General features: G+C 34.0%; 1 protein-coding gene across 2 annotated transcripts in view; it reads left to right on the top strand.

The window, feature by feature from the left end:
• The first annotated feature begins 1,711 nt into the window (after positions 1 to 1,711).
• The window catches only part of LOC145248188 (uncharacterized), a 558,365-nt gene continuing 541,814 nt past the window's right edge, over positions 1,712 to 18,262 (top strand). For both annotated transcript variants that reach the window (XM_080110044.1, XM_080110045.1), the window contains exon 1: positions 1,712 to 2,390. The gene's annotated coding sequence lies outside the window, so the exon portion shown is untranslated. The remainder of the gene's footprint in view (positions 2,391 to 18,262) is intronic.

Genomic DNA, 18,262 nt, shown 5'->3' with positions numbered 1-18,262 from the left:
CTCTCTCTCTCTCTCTCTCTCTCTCTCTCTCTCTCTCTCTCTCTCTCTCTGTCCAACTCCTCTGTCCTTTTTTTCTGTTTTTTTACTCTATCACATTGCAAGTTTTTCTCCTCTCTCACTATTTATGCGCCCTTTTTTTTTCACCAATAATTTTTCCGCTCTCTCCTTCTTTCTCTTTCACACACACATTCTTACAACCGTTCCTTCCTCCAGTTTAAACTTATATATATATATATATATATATATATATATATATATATATATATATATATATATATAATTATGATATAAGCTTCCTAGCTCGTTTTATTTTTATTTTCAATAATCCTCCCCCGAGAAACTAGCTATCTATCTAATAGATAAATAGATACATGCATGCATGCATACATACATACATACATACATACATACATACATAGGTAGTATCTATCTTTTTCGACTTTCGTTTACGCTATCATGGTGCAAAGCTTTACAACTCTCTTTTTTATTTCAAATAATCTCTCTCACACACACACACACACTCTCTCTCTCTCTCTCTCTCTCTCTCTCTCTCTCTCTCTCTCTCTCTCTCTCTCTAAAGCGGACTTGGTTTGTGTGATATGGAAAGGGTTTAAACGGGCAGCACTCTTGTTGTCGTTTATGATAGATAAATGACGCTGCTGACCGTGCCGCCGCTGATGATGATGCTGTGATGTGATGGTATTCTTTTACGAGGTCCCCCCCCTCCCGCTCCTCCACCTCCTCCTTCTCTAGTGAGGTTTCTCGTAGTCAGACTCAACAACCCTTTCACGCTGCTACTACAACTACAAAAAGAGGGGTTTTCTAAGCAAGCAAATCAAATCGAGAAAAACGGGTCTCATGATTATTATTGTCGCTACTACTACTATTGTTTCTTATAGTAGTAGTCGTAGTAATTGTTGTTGTTTTGTTGTTTAAAACGACAACGTCGAAAACCAGGGGGAAAAAAAAAAACAAAAAAAAAACGAAGTCCAAACCAACGAGGCCTCCCTTAAAAAGCCGGATTTGTAAAATAAATACCACAAACCCCCATATTTTTAACGCTGCCATGGATTAGGCTTAACAAAGACAGGATACGGATTATAATTATTCGGCATGAAAGAAATATTTTAGGAAAATTTGAAAGAAAGCCGCCTTTTTTTCTTGGTGAACGATATTCTTTGGCTACTACTTGTTGTGATGTGGTAGTCAGTATTTTTTTTCCGCGAATTGGATACATTGCGATTTTAAAAGTATGAAAATTGCTTACAAAAGCTGAAATAACATTTAATTTGCTTGGGTTTCAAACTGTTTTCCATAAATACATATAGTAGTCTAAGAGCATTGCTTTTGCTCCGCATTTTCTGAAACTCAAATCAACGCCTCCTGGCACACGAGACATGCAGTTTCGCACACCACTGCACTGCATCGTAAATATTTGAGATTCGAGCGTTATTTTTCACTGTGATCTGATTGACTATTTTATAGTGGATTATTTAATTTCTTGATTTATATATATATATATATATATATATATATATATATATATATATATAATCAGCAGGAAGGGTCTCTAACAGCCTCTTTCTGAAACACACTCAAATAAATAAATAAATAAAATAAACAAAGATACTTTTAGTAAACGAATCTTACGGACCGGGCATTTCAGGATCGACCCCATTGCCAAAAGGCTCATCTCGGGAAATGTATGCGAGACGAGGTCGGTTCTAGTGTGCGTAAATCCTGCCTCATCCAGAAAGGGGCATTTTGGCTTGTTATATATTAAAAAAAAAAAAAAAAAAGAAAAAGAAAAGGTCTTTATCAGACCTGTCGGCATTGCTTGCCTCAGGAAACCTGACTATAAAGAAAAAAAAAAAAATAAATAAAACTTTGAAGGAGGATGTAATGTTTGGGAAGATGGCCATCTGAGACTGACTAGAACAGATACTGCACTCTGATATTAGCTCAAGGGCTTTAGTATCAGGGTTAGTCATAGTATAAATAAAAATAGACAAAAACTAGAGCACACACGCACTTTTTTTTTTTTTTTTTTTTTGGTTTAAAAAAAAAATGATTAGAACACGTGTCCGTGTTGCTTTTAAAGCCGCGAGAGAGAAAAATAAAGACATGTTCAGCTAGCATTCACAATAAACAAATGATTTGCAATCGTAATAGGCCAGTAAAACCCACCCGGGATATAAATAAATAAATAAAGTTGGAAGCAAAATACATATTTTGAAACGTGTAAAGCCTGTATAATTATTGAATCTAGAATTTATTTGGATACATAGCAGATATATATTTTTTCAACACGTGAAAGTTTGAGTTCTAGTTGAAGTTTGAAATGTTTTACGAAACGGATTTCTAATTCTTACCAACTGATCTAACCATAGGTAAGTTTTTTTTGTTTTTTTTTTCTTTTCTTAACGAATATTTATTTTTGCTTAACTTGTAAATTTATTAGGTTGATGCAAAAATGTTTTTTGACATGAAGTTGAACGTCAAAAAAACAAAAACAAAAAAAAAACATTATTTTTGCAACAACCTAATAACTCTGTCGTTTCGGCATGCTTTCAATTTAATATTATTTACTAACTCTCCCCATCCGGCGTTCTCCGGGAATTTTTTATTGCTCCCCCCCCCCCTTTTTTTTCTTTCTTACAAGAGTTTTTTTTTTTTTTTTTTTTAATATGATTTTGAAAGTTAAATCTAATTATGATATCATTTTACAATTTGATATTTATGCAGAATACGGACTATGCACACACCCTCCCTCCCACCCTCTCTCTATATTTATTTACAAACTTTAGATGAGAAAAGTCATCGATACCGTCGGTTTCAAACCTGATAATAGGGACCGTTTTAGATACCCATATTCTATATAAATAAATAAATAAATAAATAATACGCTGTTATTTTCAGATTTTTTCCGTATAATAAAGCACTCTGCTGGAATCCTTTTTCCCCAAAAATTTAACTAAGTAACTTGTATTCAATTTTTAAGGTATCTTTTTTTTTTCTTTGTGTACCTATTTACTATGCCTCCCCACGGGACAGAGTTAGACACCAGGGTCGTTTTTTAACGTGGAGAAAAGGTACAAAAATAAAAATTGTCTCAGTCGGGAAGGATTTCTCCTCCACCGAAAGAGAACAAGAAATAGAAGTGCAGCAATGCAGCATCTGAAGAAACTCAACCTACTTTTTAAAAAAATAAGTACAGAAAAATGATTTTTCTAAAAGGTGCTTATGCACTTATGTTACCGTGTTATTTTTTTTAATTGATGTTTTACGATATTCTTTTTTATTATTAAATTGTTGGGTGAAAGTACAGAATAGTTACAAAACTTCTTTCCCTCACCATGTTAAGAATGTTTCTAAACAATAACATTATTTCAGTACGGTCCGTATTCTGCATAATTTTATTCTATGAAATTCTTGAATGCAAATAGCTTCTCAAACTTTCAATGTTTTAAACACATAAGGCTTTGTTATTTAACCCAGTTTTAATAACTTTATTTAACGAGAACAACATATATCTGTTCGTGTGTGCCTCTTCTGACACTTTCTCTGCTCTGTTCTGAGTGTCTATGGCCAGTGAATGAGAAATCCTTATAGACCGAGGCAATTGAAATTTGTCTGAATCCAGAAGAACCTGGATTTTCTCTGCGTTTAAAACTGACTTATGTCGAACTCGGCCCTCGTGGAGACGAGAGTAAATAGAGGCTTTCTATTCTGCAATAAAATTCGGAAATGCATTCTGGTGGATTTAATTTTGTAATTTTTTAAAGTTTTTTTTTTTAATTCGTTTTATTTTTCGTTAACGTTATTTCTTTTTATTATTATTTCAATTAATAATAGATGTCACGTAGAAACGAAAAATGGGCATACAATGTTATAACGTGTATTTAACGTAAGGTCACGATGTAACCGGCGTTGTCTGAGCAAAGAGTTTGGAGAAAAATTATTCAAATATATACATTGGTACTCAGTTTATCGCCGAAAATGGAGATGCCATTTTGTTTCAGGCACCTGTCCTAGAATCAGGAAGAAATTAGTATTTGAAACTATGGCCGAAGTAAGAAATAAATAACAAAAACATTAAACTAATTACTTCCGGAAATAACTATACAAAAAAGTAAATAGAGAAAGTGAAAGAGAACATATACCCGTAAATTAGAAATGCTTCGATTTAATTAACGAAAACGGGAAAGTTTTTCATGAAATATATATTTTTTTATCATTAAAAATAGAAAATGAAATATTCATAATTATTTAAACTGGGCGATTGCCATTTGAAAATCAAAACATTTATTATATAAAAACGTATCAAAATATAATTGAAAAGTCTTCGTAGTAAGAAAATATTATTTTAAAACGATTTTGTATTTTTTTTTTAAATTTCCTATATCGGTCAGTTTAAAATACTGATTTCTTCCTCTGATTTTAACGACAGGTGTCCGAAAAAAAATGGCGTGTCCATTTTCGGCGATAAAACTGTAAAAGTACCTATATACCCATTTTTTTTTTAAATATATTTTTTTAAAAATTCGTTTTACCTTGTTTTTTATTTATTTTTTTTACGTTTGAACATTATTTGAAGCGAACTGAATAAACTTTTAGCAAACTAAAACTTTGGATAAGGATTAAAAAAAAAATAGTTTGGTTCAAATTCAGTAGAAGTAGTGATTTTGATTTCAGTAAATATTCGATTGATATAGTGAAAAGCATAAGACGTGAGTAACACAGAGGCGATAAACACACGCACACGCCAGTATTTGTTCCGTACGAAGAAAAACAAATAAAATCTTATTTTTATTCTATTCTGACAGTGTGGGGAAAAATGGTAAAATTTAAACCTTTTTTTTTTTTTTTTTTTTTAAAGATTTTCATTTCGAAAATAAAACTAAATGCTTTTCGTTGTTATTTGCAAACTGTTGGCATTAACTCGCGCATTTCATTGTTATAATCATGGGTATCTTAGAAAAGTCAGTGTTTGCACTACAAGTTGTATTATTACAACAATAGTGGCCTTCATAAAGGCCACGCACGCTACAACTCTAGCGTCAAAAGCTGTTAAAAACGCGTATTCAACTTAATCAATCCATGGTTATCTTTACGGTTACTGCTTCTACTTCACTTCCGGTTGCCTCTTCCACATGTTAAGAGTTGGTTTATAAGGTTATTATTTAGAAAACCCTTTAACATGGGTAGAAGTGGGTGTGGCTTCCTTTACTTATTCTGTTCTTTCACCGAACAATGACAGAAACAGAATGTTTTGTTTATTAAAACAAAACATTCTCATTCTGTAAAAAAAAAAGGGGGGGTGCAATTAAACCGGAAATGAAGTGGAAACAGTAACCGTAAAGATAACCAATAAAATTTTATTTGGTATTTCTATAGAATTTAAGCCCCGCTTTTTTTTTTTTAAATCCTCACCTAAGTTTTAGATGTTGTTTGGTAAAAGTCGGCTTGATTCAGATCCGTGCAAGCATCGATCTTATTTCCGCAACCCGGCTAATTTTCTCCAGAATGTCAATGTCACACGCAAACTCCACGCTCTTATAGAAAGAATACAAATGAGATTTTACTTTTTTTTTTTCTTTTTTGTACTATTACAGATCAAATTCAAATATCAAAATATATTAGAAAATATTTAAAAATAGATAAATAAAAAAAATAATAATAAAATTGTTTTGGGGAGGTATCCTTTTCTTGGTAGAAAGTAATAAGTTATCGATCATACAATTTTTGGTCACACAGCGTAAAACGAGTAACCATTTTTTTTATATATTTCTAAAACGGTGGCCATTTTGCAAATATAAAAAAATGGTTACTTGTTCTCGTCTACGCTGCGTGATCAAGAATTTTGAATTATTTTACGCGATATTTAAATATTAAACACCCCCTTCTCTCATTCACACACACACACACACACACACATTTTGCACGTTTAAAATATTTTCGGAGTGTTAACGTGTAATCGTGACAATAAAATAGAATCTCATTTTATATTTTTGAATTAACAGAGCGGGGGCAAACACTAGAAAATTATCCATTCTTTTCTTTCTTTATTTATTTATTTTATTTATTTTTTGTGACACGATTAAAAAAAAAAAAAGAACTTGTTTTTTTGTGTGTAGGTTAATTATGATAAATTCTTCCAAGTTACAAAAACAGTTAAATTAATGCAAATAATGACAAGCAACTGTAAACCTCGAAACTTTATGAAAGCATTTCGCAAAAGATTGATCATCTTTGTTTCATTCTTAACGTTTTTTTTTAACACTCATTCTTTTAAAATAAAAAAAATAAATAAAAATGGGTTACCTAGTTTCATTCGTATTTTTTTTTTTTTTTGTATACTCTAAATATTTTGATGTTGATTTACACTTTAGAAAAACCTTTATGGTGTACCAGTACCACTACCTACTAGTCACGGCATGAATATGTCATATTCCAAAAATCACAAAAATTGATCAAGTAGTTTTGTTTGTTTTTTATTTAAGGAAATCAAGTTTCCGATTTCTAGCGATTTTTTTTCTTCATTTTGAATACAAGCAAAATCTCTTATCAAATTACGTGATTTTTGGAATACGCCATCTTCGTTCCGTGACGGATATGTACCCCATAAAGACTTTTCTGCATTTTCTTCAAATTTCCATCATAAATGTAATTATAGGTAAGCACCAATATTTATATTTATTACGGTACTTGTATAGTTTAATCAAGACATTAAAAAAATGAAAATATTAAAAAAAAAAAAAAAAGTTATAGTGTATGTACTTGTTATGGAATTAAGTTCTCATAAAATAAATTCACTTAATTTGATCAAGTAGTTTTTTTTTTATAGCGGTAAAAACAATTTATGAAACCGAACAAAAGGTAGCCATGTTTCGATTTTTAGACCACGAGGAATGAAGAGAATCTATTATTTAACCGGCACCGGCACCCCCTCCCCATGGGAAGGGGTGCCGGTGCTTTAGACTAAGTTATCTTCAGATTGCCCCCCCCCCCCTTCCTCGTGGTCCAAAAATTCAAGCATGGCTACCTTCAGCTCACTGTCATTTTTTTTCCGCTGTAAAAAAAAAACAAAATAAAATAAAATAAATAAAAGACTACTTGATCGAACTAAGTGAATTGTTTTATTTTATTTTATTTATTTATTTTATTTATTTTATTTTTTTTTCGCCGCCGAGAACTTAATTCCATAACGGGTACGTACAATATAACTTTTTTTTTTTTTTTCAATATTTTCATTTTTTTAATGTCTTGATTGAACTATACAAGCACCTTTTTATTACTTGCCTGTAAACAAAGAAGTGCGACTCTTAACGAAAGCTGTTTTTTTTAATGTATTATAAAATTTTAAGTGTACCTATTTACTATGCCTCCCCACGGGACAGAGTTAGACACCAGGGTCGTTTTTTAACGTGGAGAAAAGGTACAAAAATAAAAATTGTCTCAGTCGTGAAGGATTTCTCCTCCACAGAAAGAGAACAAGAAATAGAAGTGCAGCATCTGAAGAACAGATGGTATTTATTTGCTCCCCCACAGAGCAAATTAGGCACAAGGCCGTTTTTAATGTGAGGTAAAAACCAGCTCCCCTAAAAGTAGGCAAAAAGGGGGCACTCTGGTTACCAAAAATAATAATTGTCCCAGTATAGAGGGTTTCCCCTCCATTGACTGGTACAAATTATCTTAAGTGCAGTATCTGCCGGAACAGATGGTATTTATTTGCTCCCCCACCGAGCAAATTAGGCACAAGGCCAATTTTTAATGTGAGGAGTGAAGGGAGGGGGAAGGGAAAAAGGGGACCAGCTCCCGAGAGGTGGGAAATGGGAGCTGGTTAAAAGTCAGGCATGTGGGGTTGCCCCCACATCTGGTCTTTGCTAGTCATAGCTAGTCATAGCTTGCAGTATCTGCCGGAACAGATACTACACTTTGATCTTGTCCCGAAGGCCAAGTGTATTATAAAATTTAAAATGTATTATAAAATTTGCATTTATTTGGCGGTTCAAGCGTACTATAGGGACTGTTGCAATGCTTGACATTTCATGTTTTCCGACCACGTTTGAGATAACATCTATTTCATTTTGTACTGATGAGTCACCGCTTATCAAAATCCAACAGTAACTTGAGGATAAGCGTTACTATTTACTTACCTCCTCACGAGGCAAAGTTAGACACAAAGTCAGTTTTTATAGCGAAAACCCAGCTCCCCCAAAAGGGGCACTCTGGATTGGAACAGAAATAAAAACTGTGCAGAAATTGAACTGGACTTGAAAACAGCTGTTGTAGTGTGCTGGTAAGCAGCTCTGTGGTATTGTGTTCCATAGACACTAAGTTCTTGTAAAGAAACTCAAGAGTGTTCGTTTAGATCCAGGTACTCGGGGATGTATTGTTTGTCTGGAAATAAATTAAATTTACTTCAAATTTTTCAGAATGAAACTTTAATTCAGTGACTATAATAAGATCAAACGATAAAAATGTCGCCCTAAAAGAAAACAACACTACAGCTTTATTTTAAAACTTTTATTGAAAAAAAAACTCAATTCAGGTAACTTCATTATATATAGAGCTGACATCTATCCAATGTAGCCGCCTTCAGCCTCAATCACCACCACGATATGGGCTCGGAACTGGGAACATGCCTTTTCCACAAGCGCCGACGGGAGCTTGGCGAATACTCGGCGGATGGCGGCGATCAGGCTGTCTTTGGTGTGGTAGGAGGTCATGTTGGTGATGTTTGCGACGTATGACCAAACGAAGTAGTCCAGCGGGTTCAGGGAGGGGGTCAGTGAGAGATGTGTACAAAGTCGTAGCACCCCTTCTGAAGCCAAACCTGGACCTCTTTGAACTTTGGCCAGGCGCTAAGTCTTGCTGCTATACCCAGGGTCTGCTAACGGTCACCTGATTGCACCAAGGGATCACCACATCACACTCTTCAGCACATCCAGGTACATTTTGGTGTTGACTTTCAAGCCGACTTCAAAGATGTGAGGTGGCATGATGTGGCCCTCACTTGAAACCACATCAAAAACCACAACTGTGGCCGGAAACTGTTTTCATCACCCTGGGCACGCCCCTGTTATCTGTGACAATCCAGCGATGTATTTTGAGGGTGCTGGCAATGGTCCTGTTGTCATAACTTGGATCAGTAGAGAGCATGAGTTGTACAGCGGCGTATCTCCGAGATCGCTTGTTGAACATTGTGTCACTTTCAGACATGATAGAAAGCTTTTATCGATCTTGGGATTTGTACACTATTGGCGAACTAGTAGATGTTCTACAAAAAAAAAAAAAAAAGAGAAAACCGGTTTTCATCAAACGGAAAGTGAATCATGTTTTTTTTTTTCTGTGATTTTTTTTTCTATGGCGACAATTTTATCGTTCCACCCTTTTGTCATCACTGACGGCCATATTTTTTCTTTATTTTATTTTCCTGTTTAGTTTTCAACTGCTATTGCACAACAAATGCGTCGATAATCACAGATTCGCCGGTTTCCGTAAGATAACCGATGTTACGCGACGTCGAACCTGATCAGACCCAGTTGCCAATTTGCAACTACAAAGCAACATTTCTGGGCTGTTTATGATCTGTGCCAACCATGCATAGGTCGGAGATATCTAATCGAATTTAGATTGTACAAAATATTGACTGACATAGCTTAACCTCTTGGATGGGGGAATATTTTGACCACTAAAAAGTAATCCTTGAATTTGAGGATGAAAACATACTCGTATTTGGATTATTCGAACTACTGTTCTCACCTTGAGTGTTTGTTCATACAACGTTTCGGCCGATATAACCTCCGACCTTTTTCGGTCATATTTTTATCCTTTATCCATTACGCACGGATCCCGGGAGCATGCTACTCTCGTGGATTAAATAAAGGGTTCCAATCGAAATTCCGTTGCAAATTTTCGAGTTCGACAGAAATATTAACGGCTTCACCAAGATACATTCGAAGAAGGTCGAAGGTTACATCGTCTGAAACGTTGTCCGAATAACACTCAATATGAGAACAGTAGTCTAAATAATCCAAAATAATACGAATTATCAATCCTCATCTAAAAAAAACAAACAAAAAAAAACAATGAAACCCCAATGCGAACCTTAAAGTTTGGTAGTTTTTTAAATATTTAGTTCGAAACATTAAATTCGGTTTCACCTCGTGTGTCTGGCGGATAGTACCATTTCTTCGATTGGGCGGTGGGGGGTAAATGAAATGAAAACTTAGTAATTTATTTCGCGACAAAGAATATACCTCTGTGTACCTGAATCTAAACTAGCACCCCAGAGTTTCTTCCCAAGAACTTGGTGTATGTGGAACACCATACCACACTACAACATAGTCGTCTTCAAGTCTAATGTTAACAAATTTTCAAACCGTCAAAAAAAAAAATCAAATTTGGTTACTCATGCAGAGAGTGATCCGTGCTGAAATAATAACGTTATTATTTTAAAAGCCATTCTTAACATGGGGAGGGGAGGGTGTTTTGTACCTATTCTGTACTTTAACCTTACAATTGAATAAAAAAAAAACATATCATAAAACTTTAATTAAACTTGGAAATACGATTTAAAAAATAGCGCGGATCAGTAAGTGCATTAGCACCCAAATTTGTGCAGTTTTAACAATAGTCCTCAATCTTAAAGATGTCTCGCCGTTTACTTGGCAAACTCATTGGCAATAAATATATAATTACGAACACAAACCATAGAACAGTGTTCAGGGTATATAAAAAATGAATAATCGTCCTTTCAAACGCTATCTGGTTTGAAATTGGGTGATCATTTTACATTAAATTTATTCAAAATTTAGTGCAGATTAACACTCTCAATCTTTATTTTTCCCATTTGGAGTTTCGTTCGCGCAAAGGAAGAGTTAACAAGTCTCCTCACCTCCCTATATTAAGAATAGTTTTCTAAATTTGCTTGGGTATGTCAAACTGCACAAATGCTAAATTTTACTAGTTTTTGCCATATCCAGAAATATTTAGTATATTCAAAATTATCCGTAAGACAATGCTGAGAAAAAATGGTTACCCGTACTCTCTTATGTTATCTGGTCTGAAAGTCAGCGATCCACTGATTATTCTAGTATTTGGATTTTTGCTTTGTTTACGTAATTATCTGAGATCCTAAGAAAAAAAATATTTTCCTGGTAAATATTAGGTACTTGTATAGAATACGGACCGTGCTGAAATAACGTTATTTAGAAATCCGTTGTTGACGTAAGATTAACTACTTAGCATTTTCATTTAACAATTTAATAAAATTCAATTTTTACGGTATCTTAACTTGAAAATCCTGTCTATTCAAACATAAGCCTGTCTATATACCTATAAAAGTGAACGTGCCTGTCTGTCTGTATGTATATATATACATGTACAAATATATATATATATATATATATATATATATATATATATATATATATATATATATATATATATATATATATAAGTGAACGTGTCTGTGTACATTTCCCTACGCAATAAATCTGTCAATGTTCAGTCTACAGACTCGAAATTTGATATACAGGGTACTGAGATTTGGGAAAATCGATGTGATCGGTTTTCGGCCAGAAATTTCTTCTTTTTTTTTTTTTTTTTTTTTTTTTTACATAGGCGTCACCACTTATCAAGACCGATCGGCCACTCAAGGATAAGGGTTAAAGAGTGTAGAGTAGTCAAAAGGGCAATATAGTAATCAATAGTAATGGAAGTTCGGTAAATTTGTTAACTTAAGTGGAACGGCTCATCAGAAACTTGTTCACGTTGGACTTGAAGACAACCATATTATAGACAGCTGGAAAGCAGGAAAACGGAAGACAATTCCACAGGCGTTGGCCGTTAAGGAGAACTCTACCAAACTCCTCCGACAATTTTGGGTCTAAACACTTGAAATTTTATATATAGTTTCCTTGGACATGGATCTAACTTAATAATTTTATTTGAGCCCAAAACAAATGTTAAGGGTCATAATAGGGGTCAAAGTTAAAAAAAAAATTGACCGTTTTTTTGTTTTGTTTTTTTTTTGCTCAGCATACACCTCCAAACACCCGGGCAACGCCGGGCCGAAATACTAGTATATTTATAAAAGTGAACGTGTTTGTGTTTGTGTACATTTCCCTACGCAATAACTCTGTCAATTTTAAGTCTACAGACTCGAAATTTGATATACAGATTACCGAGATTTGGGAAAATCTTTGTAATCCGTTTTCGGCCAGAAATTTTGCTGTTAAGGGGTCAAAGTTCAACAATTTGACATTTGAGAACTCTACTAAACTCTTCCGCCAATTTTGGGTCTAAACACTTGAAATTTTAGATATAGGTTCCTTAATAACTTGATTTGAGCCCCAAACAATAAATTTTAAGGGGTCATAATAGGGGTTAAAAATTGACCGCTTTTTTTTTTTTTTTTTTTTTTTTTTTTTTTGCTCAACATACACCTCCAAACACTCGGACAACTCCGGGCTGAAATGCTAGTATTGAATATTATCAAACATTCAAGACGTGGGTTATCAGCTTACGTTATATTTTTATAGTAAAGTCCTTTTTAAAATCTATAATCCTCCGTTTTTATTGTGCCATGTATGTTGACGTAATCGCACGAAAAACAAAACAAACAAAAATAGACTCTCAGTTGTCTTTGTTGTTCGTTGATAGCGGGGGGGAGGGAGTAAAAGTTTTATCGAAAACAAAGCTTTTTAAAAACGTAAATCTTGGAAAATGTTTTTTTTTTTATCTATCAATTCGGTTTGTTTGTCATTTTAAAATTCTTTCTTTTTCTTACGGCGAATGCCAACTGTAGAAGCATCTTGTTGCAGCTGTATCTCGGGAGTCAGCCCCCCCCCCCCGGGAGAGGAAGAGGGAGATAGAAATGCATTTACTCTCTACTCGTCTGTTCTACATAGACATAACTTTCGGGGGGGGGGGGGAATTCATAAATAAATATTGGTGCAAGTCCAGAATCCAATCTAATTAAAAAAAAAAAAAAAAAAAAAAACAATACAGAAAAATCTTTGATTATGTTACGAAACAAAAATGTCATATTCCAAAAATCATATATTTAATAAAATAAATTTTTTTAACTAAGAAAATCAAATTTGATGGCGAGCGAGATTAAACTGTCGTGTTTAATCAGTTTGGGGGGGGGGGAGACCACTCAATTCGAATTACTAAGATGAAAATTAGCCTTGTAATGGCTATAATTTACTATTAAAATCGCTAAAATGGCAATATATATTCTTCATTTGTTTTTACATAAGCAGTATTTTGCTACACGGTTATGAGCATGTTTCGGCCAGCTAGCTGCCAGTAACTGTTGTATCGCCTGAAGAGGTCTCTAGTTACTAGTAGCTAGCTGGCCGAAACATGCTCATAACTGTGTATCAACATATTCTTGCTTATTGAAAAACAAATAAAGAATATACCCTGCTCTACTTCGGTACTGAATACTCTTGTATTAATCTCGATTGGTTACGTAACCTCTGGAAAACAACAACCCCAGATTAGAAAAATGGGAGCATGAAAAGTAATATTAAACTTAGAAAAGTAAAAGGACTTCCATGTCTCGTGGATTATTTATTTCGTTACTAACAGCTAATAACGAATAGGTTTCTTTTAAACAAATAAAATTCAACGAAGAAAAATGCCGACAGTATCAACAACAGTAAGGATAAAATGTTTTTGTTGCCTATCTTGTTATCACAATGCAACTTTTTTAGTTTCGTTTGATGACTCACTTTTTTATTTTCGACTCAACTCCCTCCTCTCCCTCCCTCCTTTTTTTTTTTTTTTTTGTTCAATTGTAGCATAGGGGACTGTTGAAATATCTCGTTTATTTCGCTTTATCTTCACACAAATCATTTTATTAATGACATTCTCGTGTCTATGCTGGTGTTTCTCGTCTCCATGTGACTTACACACTGATTATTTTAGCAATCTTTAAGATTGCTGTTTCCACTTCACTTCCGGTTGCTCTTTCCACCTTAAGGATATTTTTCTTTTCGAAATGACCTTATTATTTTAAAAAGCGCTTCTTGACACGAGGAGAGGGGTCTTTCCTTATCTATTTTGTACTTTCACTTAACAATCTAATAAACAAGACACCGTAAAATCAATTAAAAACGAAGAAGCAACCGGAAGTGACGTGAAAACGGTAATCGTAAAGATAGACATTGTTTTGTTGTTGTTGTTGTTGTTGTTTGTTTTTTTGGTGCTTGTGCAGTTTAATATTTACCGGCAAGGGAGAAGTTGATAAAGCCCCTCCTCTCTATGTTAAGAATGGCTTTCTAAATTTGCTGTGGGATGTTAAATTGTGCAAATCCCTTTTTATTATTAATCATTAATCGATTATTTATTGAAACTAGCGGGACCTGTGGAAATTCCACAGGGGAACTCATTCACATGTAATATATTGATGTGGACATTCGTAGATGTTCAGCGTAAATGGAGACGATCTGATATTATTGTACCTATTTACAATGCCTCCCCGCGGGACAGAGTTAGACACCAGCATCGTTTTTTAACGAGGAGACAAGGTACAAAAATAATTTAAAAAATTGTCTCAGTTGTGAAGGACTTCTCCACTGAAAAAGAACGAGAAAAGGAAGTGTCGCATCTGAAGAATAGATTGTAGCTCTTTTGTTAAAACTGCAAAAGTATTTATCTAAGCTAGCAGGGACACCCGGCATAGCCCGGTGGTAAAGTACCCTTAAATATGATATTTTAATTCTTGCAGAGTTCGTATATATGATTATAGAATTAATATTTTATCGATTTTGATATATTATAAAGTTGCGATTTCAAATATATATATATATATATATATATATGACTTGAAACCAAAACTTATGAAAACTCAAAGAATTCTTAAGTTATTTATAGAAAAATAGATTCGAAACCGAAACCAAAACTTATAAAGAATTCTTGGTAAAATTATTTATTACAAGAAATGGAAGTCCATAACAATTAAACGACAGTCACTCGGGTGTAAGCGTGACACACAAAATAAAAAAACACACACGCTATCCTATATATAGATAAAATAGTGTAAAAATCAAACATTTTTTTAAAAACCTACTTTAAAACAATTTAGTTACGAAATCCACCAGAATGCATATCTACTTTTTCGTGAGCAAATCAATTAATCTTTTGTTAAAATAATCAATGGGCATCATTTTTTTTTTTTTTTTTTTTTTTTTTTTTTTTAACTATTTGAATGTTGTCTACATTTCTACAATTGATTTAGGGTATTTTTGCTGAATTGGGAAATGGTCTCAGTTTCTCTCCGTCAGATCAGTTTTTTTTTTTTGTTGTTTTTGTTTTTTTTGCCAAGTTAACTTGTAAAGAAAAAATATCTTGTAACAAAATTGATCATATTTTTGTGGTATTATCAGCTGATTTTTTTTTTTTTTGGCAACAAATATCATCCTAAATGTTTAAGATAAAAAAAAAATGTTTTAACAACATATATTGATTACTTGAAAAAAAACCCCCAGATTATTGTAAACTGAATGATGACCATTGATGAAGGTAAATACACGTAAATTGCATGTTGCTTCGCCATTGTTCAAACTTCAGCACTTGAACTTCCGTTTTTTTCAAACTCCTGGCCTGCTCAGCGGCAGAGATGTCTCTCTTCAGATTCCAACAGTAGTCAGCCATCATAACTGTATCTCAGCGACTCTGCTACTTGGTCTCCATCTCTTTCACGTTCTGATGTAATCTCTCCCCCTGATCGTCAATCATTGAACACAGATCCTCAGGAAACAAATCCATAGGTAGTGCATCTTGACACTCATGATGCAGCCCAGGTTTCTTAAAGCATTCAGCATGTTGTTGAAAAGTTCTGCGTAGTTTCTGGCCTTATTGTTGCCAAGAAAGTTAGTCACTACTAGAACAAATGTCTTCTACGTTCCCAGTTCCACTTCTTTCATTGAGTTTTCGAACTCTGAATCTATGATGAGCAGCCGAATCTGAAGATCTTCGAAGACGCCATCTTTCAACTTCTCCGTGATCAATTCTGTGAAAGCCTGGCACAAATAAGTGACGCAGTCACCATCTTTGTCCAGAGCCTTGGTGAACTGCTTGATTAAGCAAAATTTGATGCGCAGCAGTGGGAAGAGTATTCTGTCTCTGACCACCAGGGGGCGTTGATGACGTTCCTTTCTTTGCAAGGCACCAATTAACACACAGGCCAGTCCTTTGTGTAATGCTGAACACGATGCCGCATCAATTTTTGGAAGATTTCGAGGTTTTATGATTTAAACTGATCCCTTTTTTAACATAATCACCCAGAACTATCGAACCTGAATGCTTTTTTGCTATTAAAATAATCATTTCCTATCAAAACAATTATTTGACACGGCATTTTACTCTGCCCCAACTTCTAAAATGCTCCACACATGCACATATGTAAAAAAAAGAACGTAAAACAACGATATGTGGCCGTAGCTCAAAAACTTGACCTGATTGAGCAAAACTAATGATTTTTTTTTTCAGCGCATCAGATTCATCCTTAATTAGCTGAAAAGACGCAGACAACAAATTTGTTGACCAGTGAATTCGCGGCTCTTCGAAATTTAAAAAAGGAATTTGGAAGCATTTAAGCTGTCAAATGGAAAGTCCTCCATGGCTTTACATTCTTAGCAAATCCGCACGTTATTAAAAGATTGAATATTTTGGAAGGTCTTTGCATCAAATAATTTTATGCATAGACAAAAAAAAAAAAAAAAAAAAAATGCCAGAACGAAATTATTTAACAGTTTTGTTTATTTAATAATTTAATCACTAAACAATCGAGTTAAAAAATAAATTAAATTTCAAAATTCTATTAGGGAAAGAAATTCGGGGTCGAGCGTATCAAAACTAAAAGTAGAGACCCCCGAGTAATGCCAGATAGAGGTAGTTACTTTTTTAATAAAAAAAAAATATTTAGGGTTTTGAAGTTGTATTTTCCTGAAATAAAATTTTAATTTATATTCTAACTAGCGATGGGGGGGGGCGGGTCGTAAAATACGCTTAAACATGTTATTTTAATTTGTTCATATTTTGTATATATTATTATAGAGTCGTGATTTCAAAAGTTTAAAAAGTATTTGGGTGCCATCATCTAGAATCGAAACCGAAACTAGCGTTAAAAGCTGGTGACGTTACCACTGTACGAACGTGACACGCATATGAATGTACAAAATGTATAAGGATACTTTAATTTTTGACTCTTTAAAAACTATTTTAATCAGTTAAAGACCGATAAAAGAACGGTCCATAAAAAAATCCAATCCTTTGAGGCCCACTAGCGCCGCTCTGCGACTTTTAGTTTCGAAAGAGATAGTTAGAAAATATGGAGATGGACAGACAGATATCGTTTTATGTATTGAGTGTAATCTCGGCATTTAGGTTTGATCAAAGTGTATTATCTGTTCTGTACGAAATAGGTTTTTCTTTCTTGTTAACCATACTGCACAATTGCCGGAAAATTTCAAAATAAAACCAGTTTCTATTTACTTACCTCGCCACTAAAACAAAGTTAGACGCAGTCGTTTTATGTGGAGAATACCATGCGCCCCCAAATAAGAGGAATTCCGGATGGGGCACAGCTTAAAATTTCTCCAGTCAAGAATCTTTTCTCTTTCTTTTTTTTTTTTTTTTTTTTTTTGTTCCGACCAAAGACTGAACATGTACTACACTATAATCCTAGCCCAAAAGTCAATCTTTGCATTATTTCTAATCGTTCTAGACTGTTTGCCACTGTATTCTAAGCCGGTTCAGGAAGGGTGCGGTTAGTGATTACGTAACATTTGCTACACCATACTACCAAAGTAGGTACCCGTGTGTGGGGGGGGGGGGTATTGACTCTCGAGACTGAAAGCCTGTTTACCCACCCAACCCGCACACGCTTAAACTGCAGAAACGGATTATAGGCCTGACCCCCCCCCCCTAATATTTATTTTTCTTTATTTTACCCTCACTCACATCTTTGGGGTTTTTTTTTTTTTTTTTTTTTATGGACATTTACTGACATTTCATTTCAAATGTAATTATATGAATGGCGTGGTGTGGTGTGTGGTTTAGATAACTTACTACGTGTCGCGTTGTTTTGTGAATGGTTTGAAAAAGTCAAATGTGTGTTAGCGTTAGTTGTTTATTACTTTTTTTTTTTTTTTTAGCAACTTATTTTATTTATTTGTAATGTTTTCTTTTTTATTTTTTATCTTTTATAAAAGTTTCAATGGCTGGGATGTTCAACACA

The sequence above is a fragment of the Euprymna scolopes genome, chromosome 26, assembly GCF_053919585.1.
Source record: "Euprymna scolopes isolate OS-2025 chromosome 26, ASM5391958v1, whole genome shotgun sequence".
NCBI lineage: Eukaryota > Metazoa > Mollusca > Cephalopoda > Sepiida > Sepiolidae > Euprymna > Euprymna scolopes.
This window is presented reverse-complemented; position numbering and strand designations above follow the sequence as displayed.